The 26627-nt window shown below is 42.5% G+C and overlaps 1 pseudogene; it reads right to left on the reverse strand.

Moving 5' to 3' along the window:
- Positions 1-416: 416 nt before the first annotated feature.
- The window catches only part of LOC119310392, a 57317-nt pseudogene continuing 31106 nt past the window's right edge, over positions 417-26627 (reverse strand).

The raw sequence follows: 26627 nt of genomic DNA on the forward strand, positions 1-26627 counted from the left end.
ATTGCCTCTAGTTGTTCCAATACTAGAGGACGAACCTTCCTCGTAAGAGGATTTGAGTGGGGATGAGGAGTATGACCACTCGACGGTGTATAAATATATATTCTCCATGACCTTTACATGTACCTTTGCCAGGGCACAACGTACTTCATCATCAATCTCTCATTGGCTATTCCAAATGCATTCAGCGTATGGTTGGTCAGCCATTGTTAATGTGTGACAGATGTTTGGTTGTTTTAGTTCGAATGGGAATGATTTGAGTGGGAATGTGCTACTCCCATTTTCCTTTCTCAAGTCCGTCTGCGTCGGCTCATCCAAACCGGGATGTTGTTTGTTTGTTTTAGTCAGAATTTACAGCCCAACAATAGAAAATTTTATGCAGAACTAATAAGTTTGAAGAAAAAATTACAAAGCCCAACATGAAGTACTAGGCTCACAGCAACGAGAAACGTATTCGTGGCACATAGCAGGAGGCATTAAACACGGTCTCAAAACCTCCACATACATAGTGAGATTCTTCCAAACATGCATCATGGTTCCGAAATATCAAAACTGCATTCACCATCCACTTCCTAATGTAAAGCAGGATTAAAAAACAAAACATCTTCCGAATACAAGGGATCATGGATGATCAAACTAGTTCATCCTCCTGACGAGCTGGTTGATGTAGTTCTCACGGTTGCCGGCGTCACCGCCCTCGACGTAGTGGTTCCTCTTCTTCTTGAGGCCTCCCAGCGGCGCCTTCAGCTTGAATAGCCAAAGGAAGTTGTTGGCCTCCTTGAAGTGAGGGCCAACGGTCAGGATCTCGTGGACAAGGTCCTCAATGCAGATGATGTTGTGCTTTCCAAGACCCTGTTAGTAAGATAGCAAGATAGTGGTTAGACTCGGCCCAGACTTGCATTTGGAGATGCAAAATAAAGGCCACATGTTGGGCAAACCGACTGCTCGCCTCCTCAATGACCTTGTTGTTGGTCAGAGGAATCCTTTGCTTGTTGAGCTTTCCATAACCTCTCTTCTAGATCAACTCCCTCACGCTCTTCAGGTTCAGGTACCTACAAATATAATGATTCGGTCCATTTAGATACAAATGGAACATCAAACTCTTGAAGCACTGCCCATATCTTTCATGAGTTAACCCAAGGATGGACAAACATTCATCGCACATCCTCCCTCTGTATCAAAATATAAGGCGTTTTTTGGTCTAAATCTAGACAAAAGAATGTCTTATATTTTGATACGGCAGGAGTAAGGTATTGTAGGCATATGTTGAAGTTCCAGGAATAGATAAAAACATATCTAGTCAAAGTTCTAAGAAAATGGTATTGTAGCCATTGTAACTTTGCTTAAGCAAGACAATTGGGATAATGATTACAACAATTCAATCATTGGAAGGCATGTATCATCTACCAACACAGTAAAAAATGTACACTTGTAACATACCCACTCTGATATATTCGACCGTCACTCCCGCTCTGATATATTCGACCGTCGGTGATGGTCGCTCCTCCCTTCATCCTCGAGTGCATTACACCAAATTGTCTAGCACACGGGAACGAAGGAGAAGCGACTCCCACGATAACAATCGGGATTCTTCATCTCTGACATTTGCGACCGTCGGTGATGGTCGTTCTTCTCTTCATTCTCGTGCATTACCAAAAGGTCTATCACGAGAAAGAATAGGAAGAACGACCCCCATGACAACAGTCGACATTCTTCTTCTCTCATATATGGTGGACACTCCCTCATAGTTTCTTGACTGTCATGTATGGAGTCCCAATAAACTTAAAGTCACCCCAAAATGCCGTTTAATGCTCTTTCCGGCAAATCCAAGGCACTCCATATTTCCTACATTCTAGCACAAGCCATGCTAAAATTCATGGAAAAATCCAGCATGACCTTTGCTAAAAAGGACGAGTGCCCGAAATTTGCCAGAACGAAAATTAGTCAACACTCCGGCAAAACATAGGCCACTCGGAGGTGTACCCTGCAAACATAGGCCACTTGGGAAAGCACATATGCTATTTGGCTACATCATCATCATCAACATCAATGACATGGGGATTTGGCTGCTCTCACTTCAAGGTCGAAGGGGGTCGGTGATGGGGACGATGACGGGGATGATGCAGGGGCTCCTTCATTTTTGCAAAACAAAAGATAAACCCTATAAGCTATCGACTAAACATTATTATGTTGATTCAAAAGACCTACATTTACTAAAAATTCAATATATCTTATAACCCGAACATTTCATTTGGTTAAGAAGCATAACTAATGTTTCTTACTAAAAATTTCCATACTTAAATTTTCTTACTAAAAATTTCTGTTACTAAATTTCTCATATGGCATTCTGATACATTTCTATATTGAAAACTTTGTATACCTAAACAATTTATATTACTAAAATTTCTATTCAAAAGACCTAAAATTTTATGTACTAAATTTGTATACCTAAACAATTTCTATTGCTAAAATTTCTATTCAAAAGACCTAAAATTTCGGTTACTAAATTTGTATACGTACATTCTACAAGAACGGAAAGAGAAGGGATGGAGGGAGGGAGGGAGAGGAGGGTAGAGGGAGGAGGGAGGGAGGGAGGAGGGGGGAGGCAGAGGTGCCTCACTGCCGGTGGCGTGCCGGCGACGGGCGACGGCGGCGGGCGATGGTGACGGTCAGGTGGCGCAGCGCCGGTGATGATGGGGGGTGGTGGCACACGAGCGGCGAGCGACGGTGATGGGGACGGTGACCAGATAGTGAGATGGAGTGAGAGTGAGAGTGTGGTGAGGGAGAGGAAACGGGTGGGACGGGGTATAGGATAAGGTGGTTTTAGCAGTAGCGCGGGAAGCCAAACAAGTGCTACAGCTAAAATTTTAGTTGTAGCGCGTTTATACAAACCGCGCTGCTACTAAAGCTAGACCCGGGGTGGCCGTGTGGCCCACTTAGCAGTAGCGCCTGGGCCGTGAGAGTGCGCTACTGCTAAATATTACCTGTAGCGTGCCCAGTTTACCCGCGCTGCTGCTAGTTAGCAGTAGCGCATCCTTTTAACAAGCGCTACTGATAACCCTCTATGTATATGGTTTTCTAGTGCTATTTCGAAGTTGCTAGCGGACAGTTTCAAAAGCCGGTACAACTAGGAGTCGATCTAGGAGCAGAAATCAACAATGATCCTGTCATGGCACAGGGGTTAGAGACACAACGGCTGAACAATGCGATATTGATCAGACCGCCTTCGACATGAGCAAGTTGATGAGTTGGAACCTCGTAAAGCCAAGGTTGGATGTGTTTCCTCATACCTCCTAATCCAGTTTTACTCATCGGCCAGTTGTCGTATGGCCTCTAGTTCTAATACTAGGTGACCAGATAGTGAGATGGAGTGAGAGTGAGAGTGTGGTGAGGGAGAGGAAACGGGTGGGATGGGGTATAGGATAAGGTGGTTTTAGCAGTAGCGCGGGAAGCCAAACAAGCGCTACAGCTAAAAATTTAGTTGTAGCACGTTTATACAAACCGCGCTGCTACTAAAGCTAGACCCGGGGTGGCCGTGTGGGCCACTGCTACGTCTTGAGCTTGCGTCGGTTTTCCTTGAAGAGGAAAGGGTGATGCAGCAAAGTAGCATAAGTATTTCCCTCAATTTTTGAGAACCAAGGTATCAATCTAGTAGGAGGCTCCTCAAAAGTCCCACGCACCTACACAAACAAATAAAGAACTCGCAACCAACGTAATAAAGGGGTTGTCAATCCCTTCACGGCCACTTGCGAAAGTGAGATCTAGTAGAGATAGTATGATAAGATAAATATATTTTTGGTATTTTATAATATAGATGCAAAAAGTAAATATGCAAATAAAAGTAGATTGAAAGCTTATATGATAAAAGATAGACCTGGGGGCCATAGGTTTCACTAGTGGCTTCTCTCAAGATAGCATAAGTATTACGGTGGGTGAACAAATTACTGTCGAGCAATTGATAGAAAAGCGAATAATTATGAGATTATCTAGGCATGATCATGTATATAGGCACCACATCCGCGACAAGTAGGCCGACTCCTGCCTGCATCTACTACTATTACTCCACACATCGACTGCTCACTACAAGAAATATGTCAACTTGTGACCTTGACTATTGGTCACTGAAAGGTCATTGTTTTCCATTTGCAACCTTTTTGTGACCAAAAACAGAAGGTCAAAAGCTGGCCGTCGTAAACTGACATTCACGACCTTCTCTGTGAGAAGGTCGTAGACGTTTATGACCAAAATATGCCTACTGTTTTGTTTTGGTCACTAGCAGCCTCCCAAGGCCACGTAGGCATCCAAAATGGCAATCTGATGTGGCACAAGAATCAGGCCGGTCCAATTCGATTTTCTACATGGGCCTAGCCCATTTAGTATATTTTTTCCTCGTTAATTCTGGTCGGCTTCATGGGCCACGCCCTACAATTCGGACTTTCAATTTTCTGGGCCATGGCCCTTTTGCAAACCATTTCATTAGGCCTTTTTGTTCAGGCTTTCTAGAAATGCACAATGTTCCATTCCACTATTATTTGGGTTGTAGCCTTTTTAGAGCCCATATACTATTTGGTCCAATAAAACATTTGGTCTTTTTATTCACTAATTTCCAGTTTACACATTTGAACAGCAAACACTCAATAATTCTCTCAATTAAGTGATTAAATTCAAAAATCATTCATCCAAATACACACAACAGCACATACAAGTCTGCATGTCCAACATCAACTAAAACAAGCAAAAACAGATACACAAGCACATACAAGTGTGCTTACAAGCAAAAAACATATACACAAGCACCAAAACATGGTGCAACATCAACTAAAGCTATGGTGCGCATCTCCATGCATCTTTTGATCTTCCATCACAGCAACAGCAACCTAAACAACATTAGATCACCAAAAAGAAACATTATTAAATGTTTAGAAACAAGGCCATCAACATGAGGCGGTAATCCAACTTAACACTTTGTCAACATATTTTACAGATGCAAATAACTAAGCTTATACTGTATAAGTTTATGATCCACATGCAATCTGAAATTGAATTGCCAAATATACTGTTTGAGCAGTCACGGGCTCGCAGAGAAGGTATAGCTACAGAAGTAGAATATGACGAGTTAATATATTGCAGAGAAGGTTTTTGTGCATCAACACTGAATCAAAGAACATATTCTCAATAATTTAGACATGTCATTTCAAGTTGTTGCAACATCAGCTTGAGGCTGCTTGTCTATCCTCATTCTGCTGGTTGATGATCATTTATAAATTTGTAGTGAACAGATCCTAGGCCTAAGACATACAAGATACATCCTTCGCACAGAAAAAAGATATACGAGATACAGCATGTTCCTATTTGCAAAGCCTACCAAAAACAGATCCTAGGCCTAAGACACACTAGTTCTTACATGACTTTGCTCCTAACAGTAGCAAGAAAATTCTTAGCAATTGAACGGCAGTAAGCACCACATATTCACTTCATCAAGAGATAAGCACCAAAAATCATCCTCAACAAAGAACTAATTTGCTGGAAAACACATGTCTTACTTACTGAACATCCATATGCACCACATCAACATGGTCCTCCAAATGTCCGGCTCGCTGGAGGGGAAGACGAGGTTGAAGGAAAGGGCGCCGCTGGCAAGCATGGAGGCGTACGCCTGGACCCCAAAGATCGTGTACAGATGGACCAAACTACAGTTTCAGTAAAACTATAAGAACACAAAGTAAAACTCAAAAACTATAGTTTCAGTAACTATAAATTAGTTTAGATTGTGAGAGCATACATGAAAAGTCAGCACCATCAGCAGTAACTATTAACAGAAGAAAATGAATTATGTCGATGCTGGAAAGAACATCTCTGGAGTAGTTTTAATTGAAAAAATCTACAGAATACTCCAGTAATTAGAGTACACAGCTAAGATGCTGGAAAGAACATCACACAGGGAGGACAAACTACTCCATCTCGGCACTACAGGCAGGAAAAACTACAGGGGTATACAGCTACTCCTATAGGAGTACTATGGGCAAGACAACTACAGGAGTAAGATGTTGATCATGCTGGAAAGAACATAACTACTCCAGGTACTACATGAGTACAGGAAAGAACACTACAGGCACCAAAAATTGCATCCATCTCGCTTACAGTATTACAGGAAAGAACACTAAAGCGAGCTCACAAGCCTCACATACAGTAAGTCTTGCCTGTCACAACCAAATTACAGGAAAATGCATCCATCTCACTTACATCTCACATACAGTTAGTCTTGGTTGGCACCGCAAGCACCACCGTCGGCGTCGACCTGCAAGCACAACATAGGATTGGAACTCTGAATTGAACAACAACTAAAGAAAACCAATCGATCATCGATAGTAAAACTCTAAAGAAATGTTGACCCTTTTTTCTACTGTTGCTGCTTGGTTGATTACTGAATAAATGTTGACAACTAAAGAGCTTCGACGGGGCACAGAACCTTGAGGCCCTGTTATGGGGTTGTGTATGATGAAGGTTGCCCTTTGGAGCGGCAGCGGCAGCTCCGCCAGATGCAGCAGCAGTGTTATCAGCGCAGTTCACAGTGGCTGCCACAGGCAGACCCAGAGACATCCTGAACTTGTTTCCAGCATAACCTCCGCGGCCTGCAGTTTAAGAACAAGCACATACAAGCTAGTTAGATAAAAGGATCACATATCTACAGTACACTAAACCAATAATCCAGAGATGCATGGCAGCCACACACCAGTGCTATGATTCATGAAAGTCCCTTCATAGCTAAGTATGGATTATATTGATTTACTGAGCCAAGATACATACAAGCATCTGAGAAACACTTTACCCAAGAGATGCAACTACCCAGATGCTTCATTCAAGATTTAACACATTAACTCTACACGCAGAAAGTAAATTGAAGGCAATCACCATGCACAACATCTCTTTGCATAGAAAAGAACCTTTAATAGACTAAAACTCAAAACAAACACCAATTTACACAACACCTCTTTGTTAGAAAGCCTATGAGGTCGCCTCACCCCGGGCCGCCAGCTATCGAACTATTAGGGGTGGCCCTTGCTAATAGTTGGCATGACATGTGGCCCTTGCTATTACGGGTGGAGGTACGATTGGGCCAGGACTCAGAATAGTTTCACTATGTTTAAGCAAATGACAGAAATATGTGGACTACTACTAAAATGGTACGGCAAATGTGCTATATATGTGGACTAGTTTCACTATGTTTAAGCAAAGGTTGAAAGCTTTAACACAGAACGCTAAATAATTCGTTGCCCAAAAGGTGCTATATATACACCAGGTGATGAGAAACCATATATAGAATTTATAGAAGTAAGGAGCAGAATTTCTAAAAGAAGTACACCATTACAGAGTGCTACAGCAAATGTGAAATGCTTGATGATGTACATGAATTCACATTTAGAAGGAAAGAAATGTACTATAAAAGTTTCCATATCTAAAAGATATTCACTCAATGAAAAGAAGGTCGAGTTTTACTTGCAAATGAAAACATGCTAGAACCTTTTACAGTAGAACCGCTATGCCACCTGGTTTTTCTTTAAATAAAAAAAATGAGCTGCAACGCAGGCTAACAGAAAAGCTATGAGCATCTTTGGGCAGACCATCCAGGATGATGTACAAATCAGAATGAAAGCATGATTATATATGGATTATATATGAGCATCTTTGGGCAATCCAGGATGATGTATAAAAAATGAGCATCTTTGGGCAATCCAGGATGATGTATAAAAAATGAGCATCTTTGGGCATCTTTCAACTGATCAAGAAAGACCTTGCAGAAATGGCCTTGTCCACGCCTTTTCTTGGCCCCAAACTGAGGCCTTCCATCATCCTCTCAAATTCGCCGTTGATGTTCAACGTACGAAAGATGCCTGCCAGGAGGGCGGAACCAAATGAATAAGAACCGCACATAAACAAAGAGTCTGAACAATGATTCTACAAAGTATTACCTCTGGTCATAAATAAGTGAACTAAAACCACATCACTTATTTATGAACAAAGGGAGTGATATTCAGCTTCCGCAGTCAAAGGAGCCTCGTAAACTCATTGCACACGTTTGCAAAAGCACATTATACAACAGCAATGCGGCATCAATGTGTGTGTGTGTGTGCGCCGCGGTTACCTACAGATCCTACGTAGTATTAACCGTCTACATGAGATCAGTATAAACTAATTGCACATAGTTGCAGCAGCGCCCCCAACATAGTATTATAGAAACTTAAAACAGTAACATCCCCTACATAGTAGTAACCAGGGAATTAATTGACAGTTGGTAGAGCAAAACAAAATCACAAGCACTACTGGTAGTAGCACGCGCAGCAGTTTTTGACTGAACAGAAGAGTACTTATATTGAAATTACACAGACTAAGAACTAGAAATTGCTTGCTACGTGTGTGAGCATTAGGCAGGATATCTCAAAACAAATTCTCCTCAGAAAATACTTTGGAACACATATGGACAACATACGAAACTGATCTGCAATCTACAATAAGAGGTGCCTTCAACTTTGCCCTTGTTGTCCAGGTTCTTGATATTCTGGATACACAGAAATCTCAGCTCAAAACTTGTAATTCACATTGATGCTTGTCCAAGCAAATAAACTACCTAGTCTAGCAAGCATATTAATGTTTGAACGATTACTATGCAATTGAGTCATTAATAAGGTTTTTACAACAAACATGTTGGCATCATGAGGCTGGCACAGGCCGAGTCTGCTTATATGTGACCCAGACATAGACAAGCAACAAGACCCCCACCCATTGCTAAGAAGTAGAGTATCTAACAGAATTGTGAGAGATGAAGCAAGCATGCGGAGGCCGGCAATTCAGTTCATCAGGAGAAGTAACAGGTTGGATAAGAATTGGGAGGCGCGACGGCAACCTCAGACCTTTCTTTCCCTGCCTGGCTAAAGAGATCAGGGGGCGAGGAATCCATCTATCTACCCGCAGGGACTAGCCAGCAGGATACGGGATCAGGGGGTGGGAGATCCCGAGGAAAAGGAAAAACAGGCAAAGAGACCCACAGTGGCGGTCGGATCTCGAGGAACGGAATAGAAGGGGAATGGAGGAGGGGGAAACCTTGCCGCTGATGACTAGCCAGCAGTCATCCTTGGAGCTGTGCTTGGCGACCTCCTCGAGGATGAAGAGCTTGTCGGACGACCTCCTCCGCGGCGCCTTTCTGGCCACCGGCGGTGCGACCATCGCAGCGAAAGAGCTGAGGGCTGAATCCTCTGCGGTCGCCTCGCCTGCTCGAGCTTGACGGAGCCGTAGACGATGCCAACGCCGACGGTGGAGACCCTAGCCACCTGCAGAGAAACATCCATCACAAGGACGGTCATATTTGATCCGCGGGGCGAGGTCGGTCAGGACGGATCGTGAATGGGAGGAGATGGGCGCGTGGGTTGCTTACGAGGGCAATGGGGGTGAGAGGAGGATTCCCGCCAGAGGTCGCCAGGATCGGGCGCCGGAGGTGGCGGCGGCAAGGGAGGAGTGCAGCGCTAGGGTTAGCGCGAGAGAGAGGAGGGCTTGCTGCCGTGGGTAGGGTTCGCGAGAGAGAGAGGGGGTTGGGTGGGGTTCACGAGAGAGAGGGTGTTTGCTGCCGTGGGATGGGATGGATGGATGGACGGATGGACGGATGGATGCCAGGTCATCGATCCAAGCCACAAGTGATTCCACCAATCAGAATTAAGCTTAGATAGTTTTGTTTTTTTCTTCTTTTATTTCTCTTATAATTTTCACCCTCTAATTTAGGGTAAACATTCAACATATTAACCACTTATAGTTTGCTAAAATGAACAAATAGTGTGCACATGTGTGTATCTTGGGATGACAAACAATTTTGATTTGGGGGTTTTTCACTTTCATTGCACAAAAGAGCCATTTTCCATTTTTCGAGTGCCCAAAATGAGTTTTTTGTGAAGAATCTACCATATATTTGTTGTAAAATTGGATCAAATCAGTTTTTCTAAAATACTAGGCGTGTTTAATGCAAAATTAACACAATGGTTGGGTGTCAAAAGCCTTGATCCACCTCTGGTGAAAAAGACAAATTTCCGTCGATTCAGCAAGAAGCGGGTCAAATTTGAACTGTAGCTGCCTCGTAGTTTGCTCTTTATTTTTTCCAAAAATCATTTCTAGGTACATAACTATCTATTTAATCAGAGAAACATCAAAAAAAATCCAAGATTCAACCACTAGCTAGGAACGGCCATTCCCGCCGTTTTGACCGCATTTTGAAACGGGCATAAAAAATTCAAAAAAAATAAAATTGGAAAACCTTCGCATGTTGTCATCATATGTGACCAAGTTACCAGGAAAAATAATAAACTTGTAATACGGCAATTATTTTAAAAAAAGTGTTCTCAGAAATGAGCTATCATGCGTGAATATTCATGGCTTTCAAGCCAAATGATCAATCTTATGGCCACATTCATGGCATAGTTTGTTCAAATGATCTCATATTGTGCACAATGGTGCATCTTAGAATTTCAAACAATGTTGCCTAAGGGAGTTTTCATTTTCTTTGCACAGAAAATTCATTTTCCATTTTTCGAGTGCCCGAAATGAGACTTTTTTTGTGAAGGAAATACCAAATAATTGTTGCAAAAATGGACCAAATCAATTTTATAAAATACTAGGCCATGTTTAATGCACAATTGACAAAATGGTTGGGTGTAAAAAGTTTTGATCCACCTCTGGTGAAAAAGACAAATTCCCGCCGATTCAGTAGGAAGCGGGTCAAATTTGAACTGCAGCTGCCTCATAGTTTGCTATTTATTTTTTCCAAAAATCATTTATAGGTACATAAGTATCTATTTTATCATAGAAACACCAAAAGTTTTCCAAGATTCAACCACTAGCTAGGAACGTTCAAGCCCGTCGTTTTGACCGCATTTTGAAACGGGCATAAAAAATTCAAAAAAATCAAAAAATTGGAAAACCTTCGGATTGTGTCATTATATGTGACCAAGTTTCCAGGAAAAATAATAAACTTTTAATATAGAAATTATTTTTAAAAAGTGTTCTCAAAAATGAGCTATCATGCATGAAGATTCATGGCTTTCAAGCCAAATGATCAATCTTATGGCCACATTCATGGCATAGTTTGTTCAAATAATCTCATATTGTGCACAAGGGTGCATCTTGGAATGGCAAACAATGTTGCCTAAGGAAGTTTTCATTTTCTTTGCACGGAAAATTCATTTTCCATTTTCCGAGTGCGTGAAATGAGTTTTTTTTGTGAAGGACCTACCATATATTTGTTGCAAAATTGGACCAAATCAATTTTATAAAATACTAGGCCATATTTAATGCACAATTGGCAAAATGGTTTGGTCTCAAAATTTTTGATCCACCTCTGGTGAAAAAGACAAATTCTCGTCGATTCAGTAGGAAGCGGGTCAAATTTGAATTGCAGCTGCCTCATAGTTTGCCATTTATTTTTTCCAAAAATCATTTATAGTTACATAAGTACCTATTTAATCATAAATACATGGTTTGGTGGTCATACGTCACGGTTTGGACGGTGGGCGAGGGCCCCAACTCTATAGCTCGTAAACTCGCATGCCCGCCGCGTGCTCATGGCGTGACCGTGGCGTTGCCATGTGCTCCGGGCGGCCTAGGCATGTCTACTGGGTTGGGCACTCCCTAGGTAGGTGCTAGGAAGAAAATCACAACATAAGATTCTCACGAGGAGACCGATCAATGCTCAAACATGAATAAGAAGCCAAGTGTTTGATTAGCGGTACGGGAAATGCACATGGTTAATGGGCGTGAGTTTTGGATGAGGATGATCAGTTACTAAGAAGACCGTCTTCACAAATTTTAAGCTCAAAAGGAGGAGCCTAGGTGGTACTTGCTTTGCAAAGTACCTGAAAGTGCAACTATCCCTAGGTGGTTTTGGTAATTCATAACAACATATAGCTCATTCAGCTAATGCTATTCCAAGACTATTATTTCAGGAAAGCTCAATGAATGGCATGGCATGGATGATGAAAGTGGATCCCTCAAAATATCAAGGACAAAGGATTGGCTCAAGCTCAAAGCTCAAGACTCTTCATTTTATATTTCAGTGATCCAAGATCACATTGAGTCTATAGGAAAAGCCAATACTATCAAGGAGGGATGAGGTGTTGCTTAATGAGCCTCTTGCTTCATGTGCTTAGTGATATGCTCCAAAACCCTCAACTACTTTCTCACATCCACATATGACCTAAACCTAAAGCCAAAATCGGTTACACCGATTCTTTCTATCCGGCGCCACCGAGTTCAAATGTCATAGCCACTGCCACAAACCTTAGGCAAATCGGTCTCAGTGATAGGGATCTCGGTCTCACCGAGATGGGATTGTAATCTCTCTATTTCCCTTCGTAACGTTTTGGTCTAACCAAAGTGAGCGATCGGTCCCACCAAGATTGCAATGTAAACTCTTTGGTTCCCTTTTGTAACATTTCGGTCTCACCGAAAAGAGCAAATCGGTCCCACCAAGTTTACCTGACCAACTCTCTGGTTAGCTAATTACCAAAATCGGTCTTACCGAGTTTGTGTAATCGGTCTCACCGAGATTACGTTATGCCCTAACCCTAACCATATCGGTCCTACCGAGTTGCATTCCGGTCCCACCGAAAATCCTAACGGTCACTAGGTTTACTAAATTGGTCTGACCGAGTTTGTTGATTCGGTCCCACCGAGATTGGTAAATTGTGTGTAACGGTTAGATTTTGTGTGGAGGTTATATATACCCCTCCACCTCCTCTTCATTCGTGGAGAGAGCCATCAGAACAAACCTACACTTCCAACTTACCAGTTCTGAGAGAGAACCACCTACTCATGTGTTGAGGCCAAGATATTCCATTCCTACCATATGAATCTTGATCTCTAGCCTTCCCCAAGTTGCTTTCCACTCAAATCTTCTTTCCACCAGATCCAAATCCTATGAGAGAGAGTTGAGTGTTGGGGAGACTATCATTTGAAGCACAAGAGCAAGGATTTCATCATCAACGCGCCATTTTTTACTTCTTGGAGAGTGGTGTCTCCTAGATTGGCTAGGTGTCACTTGGGAGCCTCCGACAAAGATTGTGGAGTTGAACCAAGGAGTTTGTAAGGGCAAGGAGATCGCCTACTTCGTGAAGATCTACCGCTAGTGAGGCAAGTCCTTCGTGGGCGACGGCCATGGTGGGATAGACAAGGTTGCTTCTTCGTGGACCCTTCTTGGGTGGACCCCTCCGTGGACTCGCGCAACCGTTACCCTTCGTGGGTTGAAGTCTCCATCAACGTGGATGTACGATAGCACCACCTATCGGAACCACGCCAAAAACATCCGTGTCTCCAACTGCGTTTGAATCCTCCAAACCCTTCCCCTTACTTTCTTGGAAGTTGCATGCTTTAATTTACGCTGCCTATATACTCTTTGCATGCTTGCTTGATTTGTGTGATGATTGCTTGACGTGTCCAAAGATTGTTAAAATCTGCCAAACTCTAAAACTGGGAAAGGGTTAAGTTTTTAATTGGTCAAGTAGTCTAATCACCCCCCCCCTCTAGACATACTTCAAGGTCCTACAAGTGGTATCAGAGCCTTGGTCTCCATTTGCTTTGATTTCCATAGCTTTTGGTGGTCATAGCCTTGGTTTCACAACCTAGGAGAGTATGGCGTCTAGCGAGGGAAATTATCACCGTAGAGGTCCTTACTTTGATGGAACTAATTTTGCTAGTTGGAAGCATAAGATGAAAATGCATATTCTCGGACATAACCCCGCCGTTTGGGCTATTATTTGTATTGGCTTGCAAGGTGAATTCTTTGATGGGAGAGAGCCGAACCGTGAAGCTAATGCGTAAGAATTGAAGATGCTGCAATACAACGCTCAAGCTTGTGATATCATCTTCAACGGATTGTGGCCCGAAGAATTCAACAAAATCAGCCATCTTGAGAATGCAAAGGAAATTTGGGACACTTGATTGATATGCATGAAGGTACCGACTCCGTCAAGGAATCCAAGTTGGATGTGCTCCAAAGTCAGCTTGACAAGTTCAAAATGAAGGATGGTGAAGGTGTCGCTGAAATGAGATTGCGCCGTGAGAGTGCGCTACTGCTAAATATTACCTGTAGTGCGCCCAGTTTACCCGCGCTGCTGCTAGTTAGCAATAGCACATCCTTTTAACAAGCGCTACTAATAATCCTCTATGTATATTGTTTTCTAGTGCTATTTCAGAGTTGCCAGTGGACAGTTGCAAAAGTCGGTACAACTAGGAGTCGATCTAGGAGCAGAAATCAACAATGATCATGTCATGGCACAAGGGTTAGAGACACAACGGCTGAACAATGCGATATTGATCAGACCGCCTTCGACATGAGAAAGTTGATGAGTTGGAACCTCGTAAAGCCAAGGTTGGATGTGTTTCCTCATACCTCCTAATCCAGTTTTACTCATCGCCAGTTGTCGTATGGCCTCTAGTTCTAATACTAGAGGAAGAAGCATCATCGCTCTGAGGATTTGAGTGGGGATGAGGAGTTCGACCACTCGACAGTATATCTATACCCCTATATAGTGTGTGAATAAATTTGAAAGTTGGTCATTGGATGAAGCCAATCCGACGGTACAAAGATGGCAAATCCAAGCACTACTGGCTGTTGAATATGATCTACATTCCACCAGATTTTGCCACATGTAGAATGTAGAAAACTCCACATGTAGAAGCATAATGCACAAACCACCAGAATATCATGCGTGCAATGCACGTGTACCTTACTAGTAATATATATTCTCCATGACCTACGCAGTTTACATGTACTATTACCAAGCCAGCACATGCTTCATCAATCTCTTCTTAGAGATTCTATTCAACGGATGGTTGATGGAGGCTGCTCTCATTTTCATTTCTGACGTTCTATCTTGCATTTCTGATTTCCGGGGTGATTGTTTGCTAGTCTGAATGGTTGATGGGAATTTCCTGCCAAATCAGAAAGTATATAGGCATAAACAGAAGAAATTATGCAGAACTACAACTTAGAAGAAAAAAATTACAAAGCCCACATAACGTATCCGCGGCACATTGTAGGATGCAATAAACTTGGTCTCAAAACCTCCACATACTGACATACATAGTCAGATTCTTCCAAACATGCATCATGGTTCCGAAATATCAGAACTGCATCCACCATCCACTTCCTAATGTAAAGCAGGCTTAACAAACAAGACATCTTCCAAATATAAGGGATCATCGATGATCAACCTAGTTCATCCTCCTGACGAGCTGGTTGATGTAGTTCTCGCAATTGCCGGCGGCACCACCCTCGACATAGTGGTTCCTCTTCTTCTTGAGGCCTCCCAGCGATGCCTTCAGTTTGATTGACCAGAGGAAGTTGTTGGCCTCCTCGAAGTGAGGGCCCATGGTTAAGATATCTTGGACAAGGTCCCCAGTGCAGATGATGTTGTGCTTTCTAAGACCCTGACAATTATACAAACAAAATGGTTGGAGTTACTGAGGGAGTCCTGGATTAAGAGGTCCTCGGACAGCCGGACTATGTACTTTGGCCGGACTGTTGGACTATGAAGATACAAGATTGAAGACTTTGTCCTGTGTCCTGATGAGACTCTCCTTTGCGTGGAAGGCAAGCCTGGCAATTCGGATATGTAGATCTCCTTCTCTGTAACCGACTCTGTGTAACCCTAGCCCCCTCCAGTGTCTATATAAATCGGAGGGTTTAGTCCGTAGGACAAGAACAATCATAATCATAGGCTAGCTTCTAGGGTTTAGCCTCTACGATCTCATTGGTAGATCAGCTCTTGTAATACTCATATCATCAAGATCAATCAAGCAGGAAGTAGGGTATTACCTCCATCAAGAGGGCCCGAACCTGGATAAAACATCGTGTCCCCTGCCTCCTATTACCATTAGACTTAGACGCACAGTTCGGGACCCCCTACCCGAGATCCTCCGGTTTTGACACCGACATTGGTGCTTTCATTGAGAGTTCCACTATTTCATCGCTGTAAGGCTTGATGCCTCCTTCAATCATCTTCAATGACACTGTCCAGGGGGAGGTTTTCCTTACCAGACAGATCTTCGTATTCGGCAGCTTCATACTGCGGGCCAACTTGCTTGGACATCTAGAGCAGATCAATAGCTATGCCCCTGGCCATCAGGTCAGGTTTGGAAGCTTGAACTATACTGCCGACATCTGCGGAGACTTGATCTTCAATGGATTCGAGCCCATGCCAGGTGCACCGAACGGTCACGACGGGCATGACTTCGGTCTGCCATCGGACAGTGTTCGGGAGATCGCGCCTGCGGCGGCGCCAGGAATCAATCAGGAGCAGATCGTGCCTTCCGAGGACGGGTAGATGGACCCCGCCACGGAAGTCATACACTCATCAGCGTTGGAGCTGAAAACTGATCCCACCTCTTGCGAGGATGGTGTCATCGGACCCTCGGACTCGTTTCCGGCTACAAGATCCGAACCGCGTGCGTCCGTGCCTATCGAATCTGATTGGGCACCGGTCATGGAGTTCACCGCCACGGATATTTTTTAGCACTCGCCCCTGGGTGATGTGCTAAGTTCATTAAGGTCTCTTTCCTTGTCGGGAGATTCTTGGCCAAACTATGTCTGGCTCGAGTGGGAAGCGGACGACGAAGAAACTCGTTCCCCACCCACCACCCACTTCATAGCCACTATCGATGACTTAACTGACACGCTCGATTTCGACTCCGAAGACGTCGACGGTATTTACGACGACGCGGGAGAAGAACAGGAACCACCGCCCACTAGGCGTTGGACTGCCACCTCATCATATGATATATATATATATGCTGGATACGCCAAAAGAAGGCGATGGTGATGACGCAACGAAGGATAATCCCCTCGATAAGCCACCAAAGCGACGTCGTAGGTGCCGCTCTAAATCCCGCCATAGTAAAAAACAGCAACAATAGCGCAAAAAGGAATTATACCCCGGTCGACTCCAAAGGAAACGACGACCCCATGGACCCAGCGATGGAGCAGGATGGGCTAGGGGACGGTGAACGTAGTTCGGACCCGACGCCAGATGACGCTGATCCCGAGGGTAAAATTAATCAATTTGTCTCCAGAGAGGAGAACAGTCCAGACGATGATGCGCTCATCATCCCAAAAAAACACTTGGAACAAGAGAACCTCCATAGAAGACTTATTGCCATTGCGAGGAGCCTAAAGAAGCAGAAGCAAAGACTCAAGACCGTGCAGGACACGCTCAACCACAGATGGAATAAAGTACTTGACACTGAAGAGAAATACGATGGTGATCGCCACACAAAGAGCTATCCAAAGTGCAAGCTGCTACCCGAATTCGACGACGAGGCCATAGAGCCCATTCAGCCGAAAACGGCTGATAAGCCAGACCGACCACCCAGTGGCCGCGACAGAATGGCTAATGTGTTGGAGAACATTGCAGAACATAATTTTTTTCTACGCTTCACCAAGATCAATCTATGGAGTCATCTAGCAACGAGAGAGAGGAGTGCATCTACATACCCTTGTAGATCGCAAGCGGAAGCGTTCAAGAGAACGGGGTGATACGTCTCCAACGTATCTATAATTTTTTATTGCTCCATGCTACTTTATCTACTGTTTTGGACTATATTGGGCTTTATTCTCCATTTTTATATTATTATTGGGACTAACATATTAACCGGAGGCCCAGCCCAGAATTGCTGTTTTTTTGCCTATTTCAGTATTTCGAAGAAACAGAATATCAAACGGAGTCAAAACGGAATAAAACCGGAGGCATTCATATAGACTCATATTTTGTTCTAGTATCGAGTTGTAATTGTTGAGTTGTAAGAAAAAATAAAAGTGTGATGATCATCATTGTTAGAGCATTGTCCCAGTGAGGAAAGGATGATGGAGACTATGATTCCCCCATAAGTCGGGATGAGACTCTGGACTTTATGAAAAATAAAAAGAGGCCAAAGAAGCCCAAATAAAAAAAATATGAGAGAAAAAGAGAGAAGGGACAATGCTACTATCCTTTTTCCACACTTGTGCTTCAATGTAGCACCATGATCTTCATGATAGAGAGTCTCATATGTTGTCACTTTCATATACTAGTGGGAATTTTTTATTATAGAACTTGGCTTGTATATTCCAATGATGGGCTTCCTCAAAAGTGCCCTAGGTCTTCGTGAGCAAGCAAGTTGGATGCACACCCACTTAGTTTCTTTTGTTGAGCTTTCATATACTTATAGCTCTAGTGCATCCGTTGCATGGCAATCCCTACTCCCTCACATTGATATCTATTGATGGGCATCTCCATAGCCCATTCATACGCCTAGTTGATGTGAGACTATCTTCTCCTTTTTGTCTTCTACACAACCACCATTCAATTCCACCTATAGTGCTATGTACATGGTTCACGCTCATGTATTGCATGAAAGTTGAAAAAGTTTGAGATTTCTAAAGTATGAAACAATTGCTTGGCTCGTCATCGGGGTTGTGCATGATTAAATACTTTGTGTGATGAAGATAGAGCATAGCCAGACTATATGATTTTGTAGGGATAACTTTCTTTAACCATGCTATTTTGAGAAGACATGATTGCTTTAATTTGTATGCTCGAAATATTATTACCTTTATGTTAATATGAACTTTTGTCTTGAATCTTTCGGATCTGAATATTCATGCCACAATTAATAAGATTCACATTGAAATTATGCCAAAGTATCACTCCGCATCAAAAATTCTTTTTTATCATTTACCTACTCGAGGACGAGCAGGAATTAAGCTTGGGGATGCTTGATACGTCTCCAACGTATCTATAATTTTTGATTGCTCCATGCTACTTTATCTACTGTTTTGGACTATATAGGGCTTTGTTTTCCACTTTTATATTATTATTGGGACTAACCTATTAACCGGAGGCCCAACCCAGAATTGCTGTTTTTTGCCTATTTCAGTATTTCGAAGAAACAGAATATCAAACGGAGTCCAAACGGAATAAAACCTTCGGGAACGTGATTTTCTCACCGAACGTGATCCAGGAGACTTGGACCCTACTCCAAGAAGTGCCAGAGGCGGTCACGAGGGTGGAGGGCGCCCCCCCTGGGCGCGCCCCCCTACCTCGTGGGCCCCCTGTTGCTCCACCGACATACTCCTTCCTCCTATATATACCTACGTACCCCCGTCAGATCAGATACGGAGCCAAAAACCTAATTCCACCGCCGCAACCTTTTGTATTCACGAGATCCCATCTTGGGGCCTGTTCCGGAGCTCCGTCGGAGAGGGCATCTACCATGGAGGGCTTCTACATCAACACCATAGCCTCTCTGATGAAGTGTGAGTAGTTTACTTCAGACCTTCGGGTCCATAGCTAGTAGCTAGATTGCTTCTTCTCTCTTTTTGGATCTCAATATAATGTTCTCCCCCTCTCTTGTGGAGATCTATTCGATGTAATCTTCTTTTTGCGGTGTGTTTGCTGAGACCGATGAATTGTGGGTTTATGATCCAGCTTATCTATGAATAATATTTGATTCTTCTCTGAATTCTTTTATGTATGATTGAGTTATCTTTGCAAGTCTCTTCTAATTATCCGTTTGGTTTGGCCAACTAGATTGGTAGTTCTTGCAATGGGAGAAGTGTTTAGCTTTGGGTTCAATCTTGCGGTGTCCTTACCAAGTGACAGAAAGGGTTGCAAGGCACATATTGTATTGTTGCCATCGAGGATAACAAGATGGGGTTTTTATCATATTGCATGAATTTATCCCTCTAAATCATGTCATCTTGCTTAAGGTGTTACTCTGTTTTTAACTTAATACTCTAGATGCATGCTGGATAGTGGTCGATGAGTGGAGTAATAGTAGTAGATGCAGAATCATTTCGATCTACTTGTCTTGGACGTGATGCCTATATACATGATCATACCTAGATAATCTCATAATTATTTGCTTTTCTATCAATTGCTCAACAGTAATTTGTTCACCCACCGTAGAATACTCATGCTCTTGAGAGAAGCCATTAGTGAAACCTATGGCCCCGGGGTCTATTCTCATCATATCAATCTCCATTACTTTATTACTTGCTTTGTTTTTACTTTGCCTTTTACTTTTTACTTTGCATCTCTATATCAAAAATACCAAAAATATTATTTATCATCTCTATCATATCTCACCCTCGTAAGTGACCGTGAAGGGGTTGACAACCCCTAATCGTGTTGGTTGCGAGTAGCTATCGTTTTGTGTAGGTACGAGGGACTCGTGTGTGATCTCCTACTGGATTGATACCTTGGTTCTCAAAAACTAAGGGAAATACTTACGCTACTTAACTGCATCATCCTCTCCTCTTCGGGGAAATCCAACGCAGTGCTCAAGAGGTAGCAAGAAGAATTTCTGGCGCCGTTGCCAGGGAGTTTGCGCAAAAGTCAACCATACCAAGTATCGATCACAATCCCTATCTCTTGCATTACATTATTTGCCTCTCGTTTTCCTCTCCCCCACTTCACCCTTGTCGTTTTATTCGCCCTCTCTTTCCCAATCTCCTCCTTTCTTTCCCTTTCGCCTTTTTCCATTGCCCGTGTGTTTGCTCGTTTGCCTTGTCACTATGACTAGTCTCTTACCTTCTCCGCTATCTCTCGAGAATGAAGTTTTAAATTTTAAGCAAAGGGAGGGAGAAAATCTAAAAGACGCTTGGTATAGAATTTGCAATGCTCAAAATAGATCTACCATGAAGCAATCTACCTCAGTTCTTCTTCGTAAGTTTTATGTAGGTGCTAATCCTTGGTTTAGTTATATCCTTGATACCATTACCGGAGGGAATTTCTTGGGTAGCCATACTTTTGATTCTTACAATGCTTTAATAGATTTATTTGGCTCACCACCTCCTTTGATTAATGGAACTATGTTAACTTTGGAGCATGTTATGCAAAGACTTGAAATTATTGAGAATAAAGTTGCTACCATTGAATAAATTGAAAATCTTGATAAGAAGATCCACAATCAAATTACTCAATATGGATCTAAGGTAGGAACGACTTTGAAAAATATTAAAGAAAAAGAACCCATAGTTAACGAGAAAATAAATCTAGATTCCACAAGAATCGATAAACTTGAGGGTATCATTACCAACTTGGGGACCGCTTTTTCTTCCGTGCAAAACACTCCAAGTTCGTCTACTAAAAAACCCAAGCTTACTTATGTTCCTAAGAGTAAGGGTGAATCATCTAGTAAGGAAACCGCGGATCTTAAATCTATAAGTGGTCATCCCAATCTTTTTGCCATCATTAAGGAACCATTTGCTATGAATGAATTTTTCGATCTTGTGCCTAAGAATTTGATAATTACTAGAAAGAAAGAAATTTCTAAGAAAGATAGATGCCTCATTGAAGAATTGCCTACCAAAGATGGCAAAACCTAGATCTATCCTTGCTTTTATGCCTAGCTAAGGGCGTTAAATGATAGCGCTTGTTGGGAGGCAACCCAATTTTATTTTGTGTTTTTTTGTTTTTGCTTCTGTTTAGGAATAAATAATCCATATACTTTCTGTTTAGATGTGATTTTATCTTTTAATTAGTGTTTGTGCCAAGTAGAACCTATAGGATAAGCTATGATGATAGTTGATTTGATTCTGCTGAAAAACAGAAACTTTGCGCTCACGAGCAAAAATTCAATAAATCACAGAAACGTGCTTTTGCATTGATTCTTTTTGCTGCTGATCAATAAAAAACAATTACAGTACTTCCTATTTTGGTATAATTTTTAGAGTTGTAGAAGTTTGCGTTAGTTACAGATTGCTACAGACTGTTCTGTTTTTGACAGATTCTGTTTTTCGTGTGTTGTTTGCTTATTTCAATGCATCTATGGCTAATAAATTAGTTTATAAACCATAAGGAAGTTGGAATACAGTAGGTTTAACACCAATATAAATAAAGAATGAGTTCATTACATTACCTTAAAGTAGTCTTTTGTTTTCTTTCACTAACGGAGCTCACGAGATTTCTATTGAGTTTTGTGTTGTCAAGTTTTCATGTTTTGGGTGAATTCTTTTGATGGGTTATGGAACAAAGAGTGGCAAGAGCCTAAGCTTGGGAATGACCATGGAACCCCCAAGAAAATCCAAGGACACCAAAAATTCAAAGCTTGGGGATGCCCCGTAAGGCATCCCCTCTTTCGTCTACTTCCATCGGTAATTTATTTGGAGCTATATTTTTATTCACCACATGTCATGTGTTTTTCTTGGAGCGTCTTGTATTATTTGCATCTTTGCTTGTTAGTTTACCACAATCATCCTTGCTGTACACACCTTTTGAGAGAGCCATACATGATTTAGAATTTGCTAGAATACTCTATGTGCTTCACTTATATCTTTTGAGCTTGATAGTTTTGCTCATAGTGCTTCACTTATATCTTTTGAGCGTAATAATTTTTGCTCTAGTGCTTCACTTAGATATTTTAGAGCACGGTGGTGGATTTGTTTTAAAGAAACTATTGATATCTCATGCTTCACTTAGATTATTTTGAGAGTTGTTAATAGCATGTTAATTTGCTTAATGTTAATATACTTGGTATTCAAGATTTGTGAAACTTTCTTTTGAGTGTGTTGAATACTAAGATAAGTTTGATGCTTGATAATTGTTTTGAGATATGGAGGTGATAATATTAAAGCAATGCTAGTTGGGGTGATTATAAATTTAAAGAATGCTTGTGTTGAAGTTTGTGATTCCCGTAGCATGCACGTATGGTGAACCGCTTTTTGATGAAGTCAGAGCACAATTTTATTTATTGATTGTCTTCGTTATGAGTGGCAGTCGGGGATGAGCGATGGTCTTTTCCTGCCAATCTATCCCCCTAGGAGTATGCGTTTAGTGCTTTAGTTTTTGATGACTTCTAAATGTTTGCAACAAGTGCATGAGTTCTTTTGATTAATGTTCAGTCCATGGATTATACGCACTCTCACCCTTCCACCATTGCTAGCCTCTCTAGTACCGTGCACTTTTCGCCGGTATCATACACCTACCATATACCTTCCTCAAAACAGCCACCATACCTACCTATCATGGCATTTCCATAGCCATTCCGAGATATATTGCCATGCAACTTTTCCACCGTTCTGTTCATATGACACACATTACTTTTGTCATATTGATTTTTGCATGAACATGTAGTTGACATTGTATTTGTGGCAAAGCCATCGTTCGTAATTCTTTCATACATGTCACTCTTGATTCATTGCATATCCCGGTACACCACCAGAGGCATTCATATAGAGTCATATTTTGTTCTAGTATCGAGTTGTAATTGTTGAGTTGTAAGAAAAAATAAAAGTGTGATGATCATCATTATTAGAGCATTGTCCCAGTGAGGAAAGGATGATGGAAACTATGATTCCCCCATAAGTTGGGATGAGACTCTGGCTTTATGAAAAATAAAAGAGGCCAAAGAAGCCCAAAAAAAAGAGGCCAAAGAAGCCCAAATAAAAAAATATGAGAGAAAAAGAGAGAAGGGACAATGCTACTATCCTTTTTCCACACTTGTGCTTCAATGTAGCACCATGATCTTCATGATAGAGAGTCTCATATGTTGTCACTTTCATATACTAGTGGGAATTTTTCATTATAGAACTTGGCTTGTATATTCCAATGATGGGCTTCCTCAAAAGTGCCCTAGGTCTTCGTGAGCAAGTTAGTTGGATGCACACCCACTTAGTTTCTTTTGTTGAGCTTTCATATACTTATAGCTCTAGTGCATCCGTTGCATGGCAATCCCTATGCCCTCACATTGATATCTATTGATGGGCATCTCCATAGACCATTGATACGCCTAGTTGATGTGAGACTATCTTCTCCTTTTTGCCTTCTCCACAACCACCATTCTATTCCACCTATAGTGCTATGTCCATGGCTCACGCTCATGTATTGCGTGAAAGTTGAAAAGGTTTGAGATTTCTAAAGTATGAAACAATTACTTGGCTCGTCATCGGGGTTGTGCATGATTGAATACTTTGTGTGATGAAGATAGAGCATAGCCGGACTATATGATTTGTTAGGGATAACTTTCTTTAACCGTGCTATTTTGAGAAGACATGATTGCTTTAATTTGTATGCTCGAAATATTATTACCTTTATGTTAATATGAACTTTTGTCTTGAATCTTTCGGATCTGAATATTCATGCCACAATTAAGAAGATCTCATTGAAATTATGCCAAAGTATCACTCCGCATCAAAAATTCTTTTTTATCATTTACCTACTCGAGGACGAGCAGGAATTAAGCTTGGGGATGCTTGATATCTCTCCAACGTATTTATAATTTTTGATTGCTCCATGCTACTTTATCTACTGTTTTGGACTATATTGGGCTTTATTTTCCACTTTTATATTATTATTGGGACTAACCTATTAACCGGAGGCCCAACACAGAATTGTTGTTTTTTGCCTATTTTAGTATTTCGAAGAAACAGAATATCAAACGGAGTCCAAATGGAATAAAACCTTCGGGAACGTGATTTTCTCACCGAACGTGATCCAAGAGACTTGGACACTACTCCAAGAAGTACCAGAGGCGGTCACGAGGGTGGAGGGCGCCCCCCCTAGGCGCGCCCCCTTGCCTCGTGGGCCCCCTGTTGCTCCACCGATGTACTCCTTCCTCCTATATATACCTACGTACCCCCATCAGATCAGATACGGAGCCAAAAACCTAATTCCACCGCCGCAAACTTCTGTATCCGTGAGATCCCATCTTGGGGCCTGTTCCGGAGCTCCGCCGGAGAGGGCATCTACCACGGAGGGCTTCTACATCAACACCATAGCCTCTCCGATCAAGTGTGAGTAGTTTACTTCAGACCTTTGGGTCCATAGCTAGTAGCTAGATGGCTTCTTCTCTCTTTTTGGATCTCAATACAATGTTCTCCCCCTTTCTTGTGGAGATCTATTCGATGTAATCTTGTTTTTGCGGTGTGTTTGTTGAGACCGATGAATTGTGGGTTTATGATCCAGCTTATCTATGAATAATATTTGATTCTTCTCTGAATTCTTTTATGTATGATTGAGTTATCTTTGCAAGTCTCTTCGAATTATCCGTTTGGTTTGGCCAACTAGATTGGTAGTTCTTGCAATGGGAGAAGTGTTTAGCTTTGGGTTCAATCTTGCGGTGTCCTTACCCAGTGACATAAAGGGTTGCAAGGCACGTATTGTATTGTTGCCATCGAGGATAACAAGATGGGGTTTTTATCATATTGCATGAATTTATCCCTCTACATCATGTCATCTTGCTTAAGGCATTACTCTGTTTTTAACTTAATACTCTAGATGCATGCTGGATAGCGGTCGATGAGTGGAGTAATAGTAGTTGATGCAGAATCATTTCGATCTACTTGTCTTGGACGTGATGCCTATATACATGATCATACCTAGATAATCTCATAATTATTCGCTTTTCTATCAATAGCTCAATAGTAATTTGTTCACCCACCGTAGAATACTCATGCTCTTGAGAGAAGCCATTAGTGAAACCTATGGCCACGGGGTCTATTCTCATCATATCAATCTCCATTACTTTATTACTTGCTTTGTTTTTACTTTTCCTTTTACTTTTTTACTTTGCATCTCTATATCAAAAATACCAAAAATATTATTTATCATCTCTATCAGATCTCACCCTCGTAAGTGACTGTGAAGGGATTAACAACCCCTAATCGAGTTGGTTGCGAGTAGCTATCGTTTCGTGTAGGTACGAGCGACTCGTGTGTGATCTCCTACTGGATTGATACCTTTTTTCTCAAAAACTGATGGAAATACTTAGGCTACTTTACTGCATCATCCTCTCCTCTTCGAGGAAATCCAATGCAGTGCTCAAGAGGTAGCACGGGGTTGAGGGAGTCGTACTCGCCGTGATCCAAATCACCGAAGATCCTAGTGTTGAACGGACAGCACCTCCGCGTTCAACACACGTACGGTTGGGAAGACGTCTCCTCCTTCTTGATCCAGCAAGGGGGAAGGAGAGGTTGATGGAGATCCAGCAGCACAACGGCGTGGTGGTGGAAGTAGCGGCGATCTCGGCAGGGCTTCGCCAAGCTCAGCGAGAGGGAGAGGTGGTACGGGGGGAGAGGGAGGCGCCAGGGACTAGGGTGTGGCTGCCCTCCCTCCCCCCCTCTTTATATAGGGGACCTAGGGGGTGCGCCGGCCCCCTAGAGATCCCATCTCAAGGGGGGGCGGCGGCCAAGGGGGGAACTTGCCCCCCAAGCCAAGTGGGGCGCCCCCCACCCCTAGGGTTTCCAACCCTAGGCGCAGGGGGAGGCCCAAGGGGGGGCGCACCATCCCACCAGGGGCTGGTTCCCTTCCCTCTTCAGCCCACGGGGCCCTCTGGGATAGGTGGCCCCATCCGGTGGACCCCCGGGACCCTTCCGGTGGTCCCGGTACAATATCGGTGACCCACGAAACTTTCCCGGTGGCCGAAACTGGACTTCCTATATACAATTCTTCACCTCAGGACCATTCTGGAACTCCTCGTGACGTCCGAGATCTCATCCGGGACTCCGAACAACTTTCGGGTTACTGCATACTAATATCTCTACAACCCTAGCGTCACCGAACCTTAAGTGTGTAGACCCTACAGGTTCGGCAATCACGTAGACATGACCGAGACAGCTC

This window comes from Triticum dicoccoides, chromosome 5B (assembly GCF_002162155.2).
Source record: "Triticum dicoccoides isolate Atlit2015 ecotype Zavitan chromosome 5B, WEW_v2.0, whole genome shotgun sequence".
In the NCBI taxonomy this organism is placed as follows: Eukaryota; Viridiplantae; Streptophyta; class Magnoliopsida; order Poales; family Poaceae; genus Triticum; species Triticum dicoccoides.